Below are 6,493 nucleotides of genomic sequence, written 5' to 3' on the forward strand. Positions count from 1 at the left end.
TTCTTACATCCAATTCACTCATTTTTCTACTTTATCTATGAACCCCTTTGCTAATTTACAACAAAGCATATTCTAACGATGAAAAAACAGAGAAATTTAACGATTGTTAACGAATTTCAGGAATTAATTCGATTTCGAAATTCGAAAACTCTCGTAGATTGAAGGAAAGGCTTTTAAAATCAGCAACCCTTCTTTCGATTACTTTTCACTGATTCGTCCATTAAACGTGCAGAAAGAACAATTCATGACGGACGAGAAGAACGTGTAACAGGACGTGACCCCGCAATGAAGTGGGGTCGGAGGGGGTTGGAGGGTGCCAGGAAAGAAGGGAATTCGCTAGTTGTATACGTCATTGGCATTACTTTCGCATTGAGTAAGTACTTGACGACCTACTAACCGTCCTACGAAACGTGATCCTCATTAATTCTTTTGTATCCGTCGACGAGACATCTCGTTCACTTATTTTTTAATATTTAAAAGTGAATGTCGTTAAGAAAAAAAAAAAAAAAAAGAAAAAAAGAAAAAGAATTATTTTCTAAAGTTTAAGACATTTCACGTTTAATATTATTCATTTCTTATCTTGTGGCGCGATGTTGATAATGCATTATTCATAGAAGATATCTTGCGGTTTGTTTTTCAATATTTACAACCGAATATTATTTTATATATAAGAAAAAATGAAGAAAAAGAATAGTGACAATATTCTTATATTCTAGAATGTAACATATACATTATATTTTTCTTGAAAATACTAATCGTTCTTATGAATGCATGCTCTGACCTAACTCCTACTATTCTTACGTTTAAAGTACGCATTTACTAGATAACTTTATTTATAAATCCATTAGCAAATTCCAGACGAAAAGCACTATTTATTCCTTTTTCTTTTTTACTATTACAGAGCCACTAAAAATTTATTTTTAAAGATTCTACGAATGAGATATTTCGTAAATTCATTTTAATCTCGGATCTTTGATAAAATATCTCGCAACTGAACAGCAAAATACGCAAAACATCTAATATAAATAAATATGAAAGAGTTTGAAAATTATTAAAAGAATATTTCGGATTTTATATGCTCTCTTATCTCGTCAGGATTTGACACGAAAGATAAGCATTATTTCCATGTGTTGAATTTACGCTAAACAGTTTATCTCTGTTTAGAATGGAAATAAAATCTTTTTGGAAAAATACAGCAATTAAACTCGTAATATTCTCCAGATGAAGTTTTATTCGAAGCAAATGATCGTGATATATAGGTACCATGATGCGTAGACATCAATCATAAATATTTACATAGCATTCTCGCGATTTTTTATCTATCGGGTAAGCGAATCATTTGTAGTCGAATATAATCAACTTTTTCTCGATCGAAAGTGCAAAAGATCGATAACAGATATTATCGACGTCGTATTTCACAAGTGAAACACTGTCAATTGAGTCAAAGACACCACTTGTCTTCGAGACTGCGACGACTTTATATTTCGAACCAATTAAAGACGATTAAGATAGCTGCTGCAGCAATTGGTCGGCCAATCGCGGCGCAGTCTTTGCTGTACTGTGGCTTACGTCCCTTTTTTTTCTTTTTTCCTTTTTCTTAGTTCGTTAGTATATGAGTCAACACCGTTTAATCAAAAGTTTGCAGAGAATATCAACCGTTTCCCTGTACAGCTGCTCTCTCTTTCACTCTTCCGAGAAATTATCCAGGCAATTAGTGTTCTTTCTTTATCAAAGAGACCGTGTCCAAACAGTTGCAACGAGAGATAATGTTAATTTGATAAACTGATACCACTCTATGAAAGAATTATCACCTCGGTTGAGAAACAAAAGCAATTAGAATAACATCGAAAGGAATTCACAAGTTTGAAAAGAAAATTCCTGACCTGATATCGCTCTCTTTCCAAACGGAGCATGTTATAGTAAACGATAGTGCAAAATTATTGGACAATAATTCAAGGTCTTCGCGTCCACCCGATTGCATTTCCTTTGTCGTTCGTTTCTCCCATGTGACTCATTGCCGATGGAAATAACGTAACCTCTGAAAAGTACGGTAAAAAAAGAAAATAAAAAAGAAAAATAAAAAAAAAAAGAAGGAAAAAGAGCAACGCGACGATAACGAAGATATATTGCGTGCGATTCTGGTCGTTCGAGTCGCTTTTAAGATCGATCACCTTGAAAACGACTGGTAACGTAAATATCGCTTTCACGATTCTTAGAAACGCGACACAAGCTTCAAGGCGATGCTTGAATTAAAAACAGGTGCCTGTAATTTCATTAACTCTTGTTATACCTTGTTTACATATATGTATATAAATTATAACGTAAATATTATAACGTTAGAAGTTAACTCTACGATTATTATTTGAGAATTCAACTGGATGCTAATTTTCAGCCTCGAGCAATAATTAGAAAATATACTGGATGATGAAAGTGTTTTATATTTTTGGAGAACACGTGTAGTCGATGTATAAAGATATATTCGTGGTATTTTTACCTCGCGGATTCACGTTTTTGCGAAAAATAAATTCGCGCTTCTAATATCGAAGAAAATTAGTTTATTTTTATGTAAACTTTATATTTAACATTACACAACATTCATTTTATTACGATTTTTATATCATAAGATAATTCATATAGATTGTTTCGTAGTCAAAGTATCAACAATAGCATATCTCAATGATTAAGTTTCGCGCCATCTTAATAATATTTTTTATATTGAAGTGGGAGTAAGTAATGATTAATTTTAATTTTAATAACAAATTGAATTATTGATAAAAATTCGTAAAGATAAATAATTACGTAAATTAAATACAGTACAATACAATACATAAATTAAATAAAGATTAAATGTAAAAAGGAAAAAAGAAATAAGATTGTAATAATTTTATACATAAAACAAAATATTTTCATAATAAAAACAAGACGTGTATTAACAGATAATGAAATACTGACGCTTGTACCATGTAAATTAATGAGTATTGATCTTCTATGTAAATTTGTAGTAATCTCAGATATCGTTAGCTAAGCAAAAATTCTAATAATTTATCTTGCGTAATTTGCTGTTGCTTATCAAACGATTTTTCGCTCTTATTCCTTCTATACTGTGAAAAATTCTTGAACGAGGAAAGTTCGGCTTAAGCAGGAAGAATCTCATTATCGCGGGAGCCGGTACTGACTCACGTCGACAAGTCGAGAAATCTAAATTAACAACATTTTTCATGATTAAAGAAAGTTATTAAAGTTATTTCTGCATTCGAAATATTAGACGCCCAACTATACGAGAGAAACGTAACCGATGTTAAAATAACCACGATGACGGAACAGGAAAATTTGACAGCGTAGCCTAGGCGGTCGCCATGTTGGCTATTCCGATCAAGTCGAAGGGCCAGCCAGGGCCAATCGTCATAATGGTTTTCACGCTTATTCGAAATGGAAAATTACGAGTTATTGCGAAGAAATAATTTGTTATCGTACCTGGAGCTCCCTAACGGAGCCTACGGTTGCTTAAATTCCCGACTCGATATATCAGCTTTTCGTATCCACGAACAGCTCCTCACTCTCTCCCTCCTGCTGCGGCGGGCCTTCTTCCTAGCCTCGACTTCTCACATCGATGACTATGCACTTTCCTTTTCACACCTCTCCGTCTCGAACAACGTCGAGAAACAGAGCGAATGCACTCGGCGACGATGCCTTAATGACCGAAACAAGTCTGTTTCACTACGAGACTATCTCTCGCGACAACACCGCGACAGCCACTACTTTTTAAGGTTAACCGTCACTGCGTGAACTGTACCGACAAAGACGAGCACAACGTATACCGCGAGCAGTTATTACTAGTCGAATAATACGACGATCAGACAAATGTTTTCATGAATAAAAACTGTACGAAGCAAGCGGAGCTGCTGTTGCTGCTACTGCTGCTTCACGGCTCTGGCGGGCGGCAGGGCGGGGCTCCGTGCTTCGAGTTTGGTAGACCCCGTATTTCCCGAAGTCGCCGGCTCACGAAGATGCCCGAACATCAGTGGCGACCCCTTCGGCTTATTTCGTGCGCCGCCATTTTCGAACGCAACAGTGACAGGGAACACAGTTCGGTGCCATCGATACGAAGTTACGTCAATCGTAGAAAATTCAAGTTTAGAAAGTGTAAATCGTTTCTTTTTGATAATTAGTAATTATGAAAAGCTACTACTTTATGGTGTGCGTGTTTTTTTGATGAAGATGGTGATTGATACGAGAAACTGATTGAAAAATCATTGGATGAAGTTATTCCATTGGTAAGTCATGGCATCGTATAAAATTTTCGTTCTTCGTTTAAAAATTCTTTTTCCCCAATTGAAATATTAATTTAAATTAATGATCAAACGAGTATTTGAATTTGAATTTATATTTCAAAGGTGAAATTTGAATATATATTCCATTTATCCATAATATATATGTCTTAATATACGATTTATTATAATTTACATTTATTATTTAAAAAATTAAATACATATAGTTTATGGAACATAGAATATTTCGATTTTAATCTTGAATTAAATTTGAAATCTGTATTAATGTATATCGAATATCTACAATTGATCAAGACAATTCTGTGTCGATAAAACAGTGCAATGACAATATCAACAGTTGCCTTTATAAGTTAACATTGACTTTTTTACCTTTATAATTTTACCTTTGAACAAAAGATGTCAAAATGGTAGTCTTTGAAACAATATTATTGATAGATGATATCGATATTTATCGAATTTTCTTGAACGATGTTAAATAAACAACGAAAGTTGATTTTCATTTTTGACATAATCGTTTCGTCAACATAGAAAAAAAAACTATATTAAATGAGATCATTGTCGACAAAAATATATGCATTAATATAGATCTTTGCTCAAAAACTTATTATTTCAATATTCTATCATGCACAAATTATCTAGACAATTTGCAAAATTATTACTACGAATAAAAAAGCTAGTGTTTCTTTCTGAGATATCTAATTTATTTCTGTATACCTATTTTGTCAGAATACGATAGTTAGTAACGATTTATAATTAACCTCGTGTTCATATATGAGTTATAACAAAGCTCACTGTTAATTAAACAGAAAAAGATAATGTCTATAGTTATATATATCAACAAGGTGCAACAAAGTAAAATATACAATAAAAATAGCCTTGATAAACATTTGTTTAGAAATTTTTAAAGTAAAGGTAATTACACGTAGATCGTAGAAATTAAACTATTTTCAATATTTCTACATTTCTCTCATAGAGATATAACTAAATACAAAAATATTATTATTATTTCGTAATCCCATATCATTTTTCTTTTCCTTTTTTCCTATAAAACAAAACGTACATATTTACTTATCGAATAGAGAATATTTAATATTCACGCGATATTATCATATCGAAACTATTTTACATTAATACCCGTCTAATATTATTACATCGAATTAAAATATCCGAAAATCCTAGCCACCGTAATCGATCAAGCGTTATTATTTGATCAAGTGCAAATTAATTAGCGCGATAATCAAAGCAACAATTTCTCCCCTCCTTTCCTCATTCCGAGGAATTCACATTATCAACGAGGATCCCCTTTCTTCGGCCGTATGTCCGATCGGATTCCAGGCGGAACAAGGGTGACACGGTGAACGAAAGAGACGCAGGACCTTATCAATATTATCACTGGGTGGCGAGGGGATACGATAGGGCGGTGTAATCGGGTGGTGAGTGACGTTGGTGGGGACGGCTCGTCGACGACGCAGGCGCCGTACACGATCCCCCTAACGTACCCATCGTCGCCGGCGTCGTCTTCGTCGTCGTCGTCGTCGCCGTCGCCGAGAGAGACGTCGGCCCGTCGTCGTGCCTCCTCGTGTTTTTCAGTTCCGACCGTACGACGGCGACTAACGAGACAAACGGAAAAATTTTTCTTCGAAGGAAGGATATATAAATATATATACACATATATATACATATATATACATATATATATGTATATATATATTCGTCTCCCTTCCGGTATTTTGCTCGGCACGCGGCCTCGAGATGCCTCTTCGCCGGTAGACGCACTTAAAACCAAAGGTGGGAAGCACGCGGGAAAGCAACAGTGTTTAGCAATACAAACCCGTGGATACGGTGCCGGTATCACGTTCCAGGAATTCTCGTCGATGGAAGTATGTTCTATTAGTAAATATCGGGATATACGTTGGAACACAGAGTGACGCAGGAGTTTCGATTTTGGACCTGGAAGGCGTGGTGGCTCCGCAGAAGGATGTAGTTTGTTGCTCGGACGAGGAGCGTGGCAAAGGATACGCGAACGAAAGATTTGTTTGTTATTACGTTTACTTTTTTGTTTTGTGCGAGAAATGAGAAACGCAAGCGTTGTCCTCGTGACGAGGCAAAAGGAAGGTCGTTAGAAGTCAGTGTTTCCCGTGGGCAGTGTCGGTGGCCGTCGCCAACAGGTTACAGGAGTCGATGAATATTTCGAGAAATATCGA

The 6,493-nt window shown here is 35.2% G+C and overlaps 1 protein-coding gene across 2 annotated transcripts in view; it reads right to left on the minus strand.

Moving 5' to 3' along the window:
- The window catches only part of LOC102680838 (guanine nucleotide-binding protein G(I)/G(S)/G(T) subunit beta-1), a 15,458-nt gene extending 11,478 nt beyond the window's left edge, over positions 1-3,980 (minus strand). The window contains exons 1-2 of one of the 2 annotated variants that reach the window (XM_006610887.2): positions 3,475-3,963; positions 1,884-2,038 (exon numbers count right to left, since the gene is read on the minus strand). The gene's annotated coding sequence lies outside the window, so the exon portion shown is untranslated. Of the gene's footprint in view, positions 1-1,883; positions 2,039-3,474 lie in introns of both variants that reach the window. The other variant, XM_006610885.2, reaches the window with a different exon arrangement.
- Between the last annotated feature and the right edge of the window lie 2,513 nt (positions 3,981-6,493).

Source organism: Apis dorsata, unplaced genomic scaffold (genome assembly GCF_000469605.1).
Source record: "Apis dorsata unplaced genomic scaffold, Apis dorsata 1.3 scaffold_82, whole genome shotgun sequence".
NCBI lineage: Eukaryota > Metazoa > Arthropoda > Insecta > Hymenoptera > Apidae > Apis > Apis dorsata.